The sequence below is a fragment of the Eulemur rufifrons genome, chromosome 3, assembly GCF_041146395.1.
Source record: "Eulemur rufifrons isolate Redbay chromosome 3, OSU_ERuf_1, whole genome shotgun sequence".
In the NCBI taxonomy this organism is placed as follows: Eukaryota; Metazoa; Chordata; class Mammalia; order Primates; family Lemuridae; genus Eulemur; species Eulemur rufifrons.
Window position 1 is genome coordinate 58,899,636 of NC_090985.1, and position 10,785 is coordinate 58,910,420.

At 39.7% G+C, this 10,785-nt stretch overlaps 1 pseudogene; it reads left to right on the top strand.

The window, feature by feature from the left end:
• Positions 1-2,422: 2,422 nt before the first annotated feature.
• On the top strand, positions 2,423-2,996 carry LOC138381378 (myeloid leukemia factor 2 pseudogene; annotated as a pseudogene).
• The last annotated feature ends 7,789 nt before the right edge of the window (positions 2,997-10,785 follow it).

A 10,785-nucleotide genomic window follows, 5' to 3' on the forward strand; every position in this document is an offset into this window, starting at 1 on the left:
GATTGTGTGTATCTTTCTATAACTTGCTTCTTTTTATTTAACACTGATTTGAAAGTACTTGGTAAAGACCAGTGTGGAAACAAGTACTATTACTAGTCAAAACAAAAAAGATAACAGTTGGAAACAAAGAGCAAAGAGAAAATATGGCTTAAAGAGAGCACCATGTATTAAGTTTCCTATGTTTGTTACCAAAAAACATTATGCTGAGTAAAAGAAGCCTTACCAAAAAGAGTTCACACTGTATAATCTCATTTATGGGAAGTTCTAGAGTAGACAAGGCCAATCTATGGTGGATAAAATCAGAACAGTGACTACCGCTGGTGGGGTGGAGTAGAGATTGATTGGGACAGGGGAGGAAAAATTTTCTGGGGTAATATTAATGGTCTATATTTTATAGGAGATTAAAGGGGATCAAAATTAATCAAATGGTACTCTTACAATATGTGCATTCCACTGTATGCAAATTTTACTTTGAAAGAAAAATAACTATAAGTAGAGCATTGGGGGAAGTGTACAGATGACTATAACTTAATTTTTTTTTTTTTTTTTTTTTTTGAGACAGAGTCTTGCTTTGTTGCCCGGGCTAGAGTGAGTGCCGTGGCGTCAGCCTAGCTCACAGCAACCTCAAACTCCTGGGCTCAAGCGATCCTCCTGCCTCAGCCTCCCGAGTAGCTGGGACTACAGGCATGCACCACTATGCCCGGCTAATTTTTTTCTATATATATTTTTAGCTGTCCAAATCATTTCTTTCTATTTTTAGTAGAGATGGGGTCTCGCTCTTGCTCAGGCTAGTCTCGAACTCCTGAGCTCAAACGATCCGCCCACCTCGGCCTCCCAGAGTGCTAGGATTACAGGCGTGAGCCACCGCGCCCGGCCTATAACTTAATTTAAAATTCACTAAAAAATAAAGATGAACAGAGGAATAGGTGTATGGCTAATAAGTGACAAAACAAGTAAAGCAAAATATTGATGGCAGAATCTAAGTGATAAGTGTGTGGTTACATACTATAAAATTCTTTCAACTTTCCTGTAGGCTTGCAAGTTTCTGTATTAAAAAAAAAATAGAGGTCTTAACCCAGACTCTTGCCAAGTTATGACCATTCCATTTCTTCGTAGAAATGAGCCTATGTAAAACATACTTTAATAATAAAAACTCTTTTTTCAAAAAAATTATTAAAAGACAGCTAGATGCCCTTGGGGTTTTTGTTATTAATCTATGGTGGATTTTTAAAATGTTTATTAAATGTATCTGTCAATCTTTTGAAAAAATTCAAATGAGATAAATCAAAAAATGTAAACATCAGTTGACATATACAACTCTGAACATTACTCCTGCAGTGTTAAGTAAAATCCACAGGGTGGCAGAGAAAAGGAATCATAGAAGATGTGCACATCTCTAATGGAAATGAATAATGGAAAATATTTTATTCTTTCTGTTAATAGAAAAGATTTGCAGACTTTTAACAAGAAATTCACTATATAAGACACAGAACTAAATTTTCAGTCTAAATCTGAACTCCAACCTTTGCCTGAGGGTATTTGCTTATATAAAAAGTGATGATAATTTGTCATGCTTACTTACACAATTCTCTTTTTTGGAGGTTATCCTTTATGTATGAGTGAGAGTGCAGTTAACCCTTGTCCCTGCTCACATGATACATCATGCACATCCATCCCCCCCGTACTTTCCAATGATCCCAGCCTCCCCGCTCCCACCGGAACCCAGAAGCCGGGGACCTCTGCATTCCTTGTCAAAGCACTTACTCACCACTGTTAACAGATCTTTGAGCACCCATCTTTCACTTTAAGCAAATGCTTTACCTGCTGTGATGAAAATTTCAAAGTAGCAATAGAAGTAAATGATGAAATAAGGAAAAGAAAAATATTCCCTATAATGTAATTACGAGGAGGCTAATATGTGAGTAGACCACACATATTTGAGCTATTCACAGAAATCAACATATTTTACACCTAAGATCAACCTCATGATTACTCCATTTGAGCAGGCCTTGATTTGTCTTCTACACTTTTCCAAAGGATTCCTCATTAGTCCACACACTGATTTAAGCCAATCTCTCTACATTTCCCCTCTCTGATACATGCTTCGGGATGGCAATGAAGCAGTGATGATTTTATGTCAGCAGTTGTCTGATTTGTTTCTTGTTTGGAAGGCGGAAGACAATGAATGGGCGAACAAAAACCAGTCGGCTCTGTAGGCCGGGGTGGAGGTTGGCGGCGAGTACCGAGGTGGCAGCTGCGCGAGGAGGCGGCGCAGGAGCCCGCGGAGCTCAAGCCCAAAGCATCCCTGGCGTCCAGGTCGCCCTGATTCTGCAGCCGAAAAGCAAAATCGAAACCGGCCTCTGAGCCCGAATCCGGAACCGTGTGGAGCCCTCTGGAGCTAAAATCAGGATGTTCCTGCTTCATGAGGGACGCGGAGCCTGAGGATCCCATGTTCCTGATGGACCCTTTGCTATTCACCGTCAGCGCGGAGCCGTATGCTGCCAGCCGTATGGTGGCTTTGGATATAGCCCCTTGTTCAGCAGGACAGATGGCAGCGTGGCAGGGACCCGCCCGCCAGCCGCAGCATGCAGGCTGGGGCTGTCTCCCCGCTTCGGGATGCTGGGAATGTCGGGGGGCTTCAAGGACGCGTTTGGGATGATGGACGACATGGTTGGGAACGTGGAACACATGGCAGCTGGAGGCAACTGCCAGACCTTTTCATCCTCCGCATCATCACCTGCCCCGGTACGGGTGATGGTGTCTACCGGGAGATGCGCTCGGCACCCTGCTGGGTCCAGGAGACCGGGAGGACTGTTCTGGATTCAGACAGCGGCCTAGAGCAGATGTCCATCGGACATCACCCCTGGGACAGGGCTCACATCCTCCAGGGCTCCACGAGGACGGGAGTGAGGCGGCGGTGGCATTTGTCCAGGTGTGGCTGCGGGAGACAGCTTGATGCCCGCAGCAACGCCCTGCTGCAAACGTTAAGGGCATGAGGCAGCCGGGATGGGGGACAAAGGGCTGAGAGGCCTCCCCACCTGGCCGCACAGGGCCCTGAGCACTCCCGCTCCTGACTGTGCCACCGTGACTGGCGACGACCCTAGGCCCTCAGCCTCTCTCGTGTAGCCTGAGGGGCTGAGAAATCATCCCCTGAAATATTTCCTCCCCAACTCCCACTCACAATTTAATATGAAAGTAACAGGCAACCTGGCCCCCGTCTCCCCCTGGGGGTCTCAGGAAGAACCTTCCACTGCCCCTTCTTTTTCCTTCTTAGTCCCCTTGCCATGGTGACTGCACTTCTCCTGTATCCACTAACTTCATTTTTCGTTTTGCTGCTGCGTGTTTGAACCTCCTCAGCTTCTCCATTCCACCCCTGCCATGCATTGAAGGGGTTCGGAGGTGAGCTCTGGGTTTAGGGGCCTCCTCCATTCCTCAGCCCCCCAGGATCTCTGCCCACCCCTTCCTCAGAGCCCCCACTGAGGGGCTACAACCCTGTGCAGAGCTGTGCACAAGCAGACTGTTCCCGACTCTCTCCTCCACCCTCCCGCCCACACACACACACATCGCACAAATCTTCCCCACGCCCTTCTCTGCCTTTAGTTTTTGAATTGTGCAACTTGTAACTAGGTGTTTATGAAACAAAGGACAATGGAAGAAAGAAAAAAATAAAATTGGTGGAGCCAGCTGGGCCCTGTGGCTTACGCCTGTAGTCCCAGCTACTCCTGAGGCTGAAGCACAGGGATCATTTGAGGCCAGGAGTTTGAGACCAGCCCGAGAAAGAGCAAGACCCTGACTCTACAAAAAAAAAAAAAAAATTAGCTGGACATGGTAGTGCATGCCTGTAGTCCCAGCTACTCTGAAGGCTGAAACAGGAAGATCACTTGAGCCCAGGAGTTAGAGGCTGCAAAGAGCTAGGATCATGCCACTGCACTCCAGCCAAAATTTGTGGAGCCAGAATTCCTTTATCAAATGGACTGAGCATGTCTTTGGATCGTTGAAAATGACTGTCCATATAGTAATTATGCAGGTGTGTCATGCTACCATCATACTTGAGATTTTCAATGTAAAGAAGTCAGGAACATGGCATGTAGATTATTCAGCTAGAAGATGCAAAACAGTAGCCAACAGCTCAGAAACTAACTGCACTAAGACCAAAACCCTGCTTTATCATTACGGCCCCATGCCCTGTTTTACATTTTGTTGAAAGATAAATTCCTTGGCATTTTTTCCCTTTCTTTTCTACCTGACAAATGTCATCCTGTGGGAACGGGACATGAGAACTGTCTCACAATTTCAGGGCTTCATCTTAGTCTCTGTTGGACTCGTCTAGCAAGTCAATTCACCCGTTTCCTACCAGGCAGCAAGCAGATATATTGGTGTCATTTAGGAGCACACCCTCCTTTAAATGCTTATTCAGCTGCATTTCCAACTTTTTGGACGTGCTACCTCCATTCATATTTCAATATATATTTATGAGTTGAAGTTTTAACTCGGCCACTTCTTGATCATAATTCAAGCTAAGCATTTTATGTTATGAAAAAAGAAACGCTGTGCCGGATGAAAAACACGCTCTCATGATGCAACATTAATAGCACAGCAAAAGACAGTTTGTCTCAAACTTAAAGTACTCTGGATTCATCAGATTATAACAAATGTACATTTTACCGAATAGCAAGAAAAATCAGAGATGAAAATATGTATGGTCCCCTAAAATTTTTAACTCAAAAATAGTAAAAAGAATCTCTTCCTACTTTTCTCAATTTCTTTCTCTTTCTTTCTCCCATATTAAATTGTCCCCAAAGTGAAAAAGTACTTTTTTTAGAAAAGTCAATTTTCAACTAAGTTATAATTTGTCTTTAGCAAATTGTTTTTAATGTTGTATTCTGTCTTTCCCTCCAGTTAATTGGGTTATTTTAGAAACAAATCAACTACTTGCAGGCAGTCCTTTATATGGTCAACATATAAAACTATGAGGCAAAACCTTGGCTTAGCTTATCCCCGTGAACGAATGTAGAAACTGAGGCATAGTGAGGGAGCATGATTGGCCCATTTGATATAAAAATTTGATATCTCCTGAACTGAATGGTTGGTCAGGATAGTTGAGTAGACTCTAGGACTAATAGGACAAGGCCTTGGGGTCCAATCCCCTGGTGAGACAGATGGTAAAGCACTATCATAGGCCGGGCATAGTGGCTCACGCCTGTAATCCTAGCACTCTGGGAGGCCGAGTCAGGTGGATCACTCAAGGTCAGGAGTTCGAGACCAGCCTGAGCAAGAGTGAGACCCTGTCTCTACTAAAAATAGAAAGAAATTAGCTGGACAACTAAAAATATATATAAAAAATTAGCCAGGCATGGTGGTGCATGCCTGTAGTCCCAGCTACTCGAGAGGCTGAGGCAGAAGGATCACTTAAGCCCAGGAGTTTGAAGTTGCTGTGAGCTAGGCTAACGCCATGGCACTCTAGCCCAGGCAAAAGAGTGAGACTCTGTCTCAAAAATAAATAAATAAATAAATAAAGCACCATCGTGGTCACAGATTCTAGTGAGCAAACATCTGATACATGTAAGCCATAGGTCAAAAGATGGGTCGGGCAAGAGAAGGATCTGAGTATATCCATTTATCCATCCCTACTGCTGGAAAAACAGCTAAGAGCACAAGCTCAGCTGAGGCCAAACAGTGGTGAAATTAACAACCAAGGTTACCATGTACACACACACCCACCTTGGAAATTTTAACTCCGCCAAGTATGCTGAAGTATCCTGATGGCTATGTTGCATGAACCCACACATCATATTGCATTTGTCCCAAATGATACATCATTTGTTTATCAAAGACATCCTTCATTTATTTGTGGTTTAAATTCCAAGTCACTAAAGATAGCTCTCTTTAAGGTTAACCAATTCATGTGCTTTGTTGACTTTCTGAAATTATGTGAAAGAAAAAAAGTTAAAATGTCAGCTAAATAAAACTAACACTTGGGTATTTGGGTACTCCAAATCTACTTTGGAAATAAGAAGAGTTTAAACAATAAATTTCTTATAAATCCTACTTAGCAAAGTTACAATCATTTTTTACTTGCTTTTATTATATAATTATTTTTAATGGACACATAATAATTGTACATATTTATGGGGTACAATGTGATATTTTAATATACATATAATCTGTAAGGATCAAATCGGGGTAATTAGCATATCCATTGCCTCAAATATTTATAATTTCTTTGTGTTGGGAACATTCAAAATCCACTTGGATATACAAAATAAATTGTTTTTTAGTACCTTTTTAGTACTAGAACTTATTCCTCCTATCTACTATACTTTTGCTTCCAATCAACTTTTGCTATCCTCCCATTCCCCCTGCCCTTTCCAGCTTCTAGTAATCACTATTCTACTCTCTACTTCTATGAGATCAGCTTGTTTAGCTTCCATAAATGAGTGAGAAAATACATTGCTTATCTTTCTGTGTCTGGTTTATTTCACTTAACATAATGTCCTCCAAGCTCATCCATGTTGCCACAAATGACAGAATTTTGCTCTTTTACATGGCAAAGCAGTATTCCATTGTGTATATATACCATACTTCATTCACCTCTTGATGGACACAGGTTGATTCTATATCTTGGCTATTGTCAATAGTGCTGTAATAAATATGGGAATGCAGATATTTCTTTGACATACTGATTTTCTTACCTTTGGTTATATACTCAGCAGTGAAATTGCTGGATTATATGGTAGTTCTATTTTCAGTTCTCTGAAGAACCTCCATACTCTTTTCCATAATGGATTTACTAATTTATATTCCTCTTTCTTCACATCTTCACCAGCATTCGTTATTTTTTATCTTTTTGATAATAACCATTCTAACTCAGGTGAGACGATATCTGATTGTGGTTTTGATTTGCATTTCTCTGATGATTAGTGATGTTGAGCATTTTTTCATATACCTGTGTATGTATTATTTTGAGAGATGTCTCTTCAGCTTATTTGCCCACTTTTTAATAGGGTTATTTTGGGTTTCTTGCTGTCCAGTTGAGTTCCCATTATATTATAAATATCAATCCCTTGACAGGTAAATAGTTTGCAAGTATTTTCTCCCATTCTTCAGGTTGCTCCCTTTGCTGTGAAGAGGCATTTTAGTTTGATATAATCTTATTTATTATTTTTGCTTTTGTTGCCTGTGCTTTTGAGGTCCTCTCCATAAAATCTTTGCCCAGATCAATGACCTAAAGCATTTTCCCTATGTTTTCTTCTAGTAGTTTCATATTAAATACTTCTGGGTCTTACATTTAAGTCTTTAATCCATTTTGAGTTGCTTTTGTGTATGATGAGAGATAGGCGTCTTGTTTCATTTTTCTGCATATAGATATTCAATTTCCCCAGCACCATTTATTGAAAAGACTATCCCTTTCCCAGTGAATGCTCTTGGGACATTTATCAAAAACCTTTGTCTGGCTATAAATATGTGGATTTATTTCAGGGTTCTCTATTTTGTTTCATTGGTCTCTGTGTCCGTTTATATACCAGTACCCTGTTGTTTTGGTAACTATAGCTTAGTAGTATATTTTGAAGTTTGGCAGTGTGAAGCCTCAAACTTTGCTCTTTTTGCTCAAGATTGCTTTGGCTATTTGGGGTTTTTTGTGGTTCCACATAAAATTTAGGATTTCTGTAAAGAATGGCATTGGTATTTAGATAGAGATGCATTAAATGTGTAGATCTCTTTTGGTAGTATGGTCATTTTCTCAATATTAATTCTTCTAATCCATGAACATTGGATGTCTTTCCCTATTTTTATGTCTTTTTCAATTTCTTTCATTAGTATTTTATAATTTTCCTTGTAGAGATATTTCACCTCCTTGGTTAAATTTATTCTGAGTGGTTTCTTTGTAGCTATTATAAATGAAATTGCTTTCTTGATTTTTTCCCACTAGTTCATTGTTGGTGTATAGAAACACTACCAGTTGTTGCATGTTGATTTTGTACCCTGTAAATTTACTGAATTTGTTTACAAGTTCTAAGAGTTTTTTTGGTGTAGATTTTTAAAGTTTTCTATATAAAAGATCATATTGTCTGTAAATAGGGACAATTTGATTTCCTCCTTTCCAATTCAGATGTCCTTTATTTCTTTCTCTTGTGCAATTGCTCTGGCTAGGACTTTCGGTACTATGTTGAATAAAAGTGGTGAAAGTGGGCATCTTTGTCTTGTTCCAGATCTTACAGGAAAGGCTTTTAACTTTTTCCTATTCAGGATGATGTTGGCTGTGGGTTTGTCATATAATAGCCTTATTTTGCTGATATATGTTACTTCTATACCTAACTTGTTGAGAGTTTTTATTAAATATTATGAAGGAACGTTGAATTTTATCAAATGATTTTTCTGTGGCTATTGAGATGATCATATGTTTTTTTTCTTCATTCTGTTGATGTGATATATCATGCTTATTGATTTGCATATGTTGCACTATCCTTGCACCCCTGAGATAAATCTTACTCGATTGTGGTGAAAGATCTTTTTAATGTGCTGCTAGATTTGGTTGCAAGTAGTTTTTTGAGAATTTTTTCATTATATTTATCAGAGATATTGCCTATAGTTTTCTTTTTTTGTTGTGTCGTTGTCTGGTTTTGGTTTCAGGATAATGCTGGCTTCATAGAATGAGTTTAAAAGAATTTCCTCCTCTTCAATTTTCTGGAAGAGTTTGAGAAGAATTGGTATTAGTTTTTCTTTAAATGTTTGGTAGAATTCTTCAGTGAAGTCATCAGATCCTGGGCTTATCTTTGATGGAGACTTTTTTTATTAGAGTTTCAATCTTGTTATTCATAATTGGTCTGTTTAGGTTTTCTGTTTCTTCTTGGTTTAATCTTGGTATGTTTTATATGACCAGGTATTAGTCATTTTTACTAGGCTTTCTAATTCAGTGGAGTGTGTTTATCTGTAATAATCTTTAATGATCCTTTGTATTTCTGTGTTATCAGCTACAATGTCTCCTTTTTCATTTCTGATTTTAATTGTTTGAGTCTTTCTTCTCTTTCTTGGTTAGTCTAGCTAATGGTTTGTCAATTTTGTTTCTTTTCAAAAAATTAATCTTTTATTGTGTTGATCTTTTATAATTTTTTAGCCTCAATTTTGCTTAGTCACTTCCAGATGTAGAACTTCCCTGATCATTTCTCTTAAGGCCAGTCTAGTGGTGATAAATTCCCTCAGTTTTTGCTTGTCTGGGAAAGACTTTATTCCTCTCATTTCTGAGAGATAGCTTTGCTGAGCATTGTATTCTTGGTTGATAATTTTTTTCTTTCAGCACCTTTATTATCTCCTGGTCTGTAAGGTTTCTGCAAATAAATCTGCTGTTAGTCCTCATGGAGACTCCATTACATGTGATTTGACCCTTTTTTCTTGCTGTTTTTAGAATTCTCTCTTTGTCTTTGACTCTGTACAAGTTGATTATAATGTGCTTCAGGGAGGACATTTTTGTCTTTGACTTTTGAAAATTTAACTGTAATTTCCCTCAAGGAGGACCTTCTTGAGTTGACTCTATTTGGGAATTTCAAACTTCCTATATCTGGATGTACGTATCTCTCCTCAGACTTGGGAAGTTTTCAGCTATTATTTCATTAAATGGGTTTTATATGCCTTTTCTCTTCTCTTCTCCTAACGTTCATAATTTTTTTTTTTTTTTTTTTTGCTTAATGGTGTCCCATAAGTCTTGTAGGCTTTCTTCACTCTCTTTCCTTTTTGTTCTCTGACTGGGTAATTTCAAACAACCTATCTTCAAACTCAGAGATTCTTTCTTCTGCTTGATCAAGTCTGCTGTTAGAGTTCTCTACTGTATTTTTTATTTTATTAATTGAATTATTTAGTGGCAGGATTTCTATTTGTTTCTTTTTTTATTATTTCTATCTCTTTGTTGAACTTCTTGTTCATATCATGAACTGTTTTCCTGCTTTTGATGAATTGTGTATCTGCATTTTTTAATATACCATTGAGTTTCTTTAAGATCATCATTTTGACTACTTTTTCTGGCAATTCATTGATATCTTTTTCTCTGGGGTCTGTTATTAGAAAGTTATCGTGTTCCTTTGGTAGTATCATATTTCCTTGTTTTTATTGTGTTTCTTGTGCCCTTGCATTGATATCTATGCATCTTCTGGAACAATGGCCTCTTCCAAACTTTCTAGAATGGCTTTCATAGAGAAAGACTTTCACCTGCAACTGGGTTTTAGTATGCTTCTTGGAAAGGGTGTGGCAACCCTTTTTCTGGATAGGTGCAATGGCATAGTCTCCAAGCAGCTTCTACAGACACATTCAATGTCAACAATAACTGTGGGTGTCTCCGTGGCCTAGGCTGTAGAAGTTCGTGGCAGGAGTGACTGCAGCATAGATTGCTAATGTCTTCAGTGTCAAGAGCTTTTGTGGTTCTTCTATTCATTGTTTTCCCCACAATGGGGAGACTTAACTGAGGAGATTCCTCTTGGTGTCAGGTCTGATGCAGCCTACAAGCAGCTGCAGCAGCACTGGGTCCCAGGTGCAGGTGCTTCAAGTGGCTGTGGGTCCAGGGTCCTAGTCTCAGGGACCCACAAACCTATTGTGGCACATGGGTTTTGGGGTACAGATTCACACTCTGTGACAGGGTTGGATTTGCACCCACAGATCCAGTATCTGTGACTCTGAGGCTCCTTCTACCAGTTCAGGCCCAGGAGACCAAATTGGATCTATGGTTCTATCCAGGGGGACAGGGCACAGCACTAGCCTGACCCCAGGGAAGAAGGGGTACCCTGGAGGCTTGGGCTT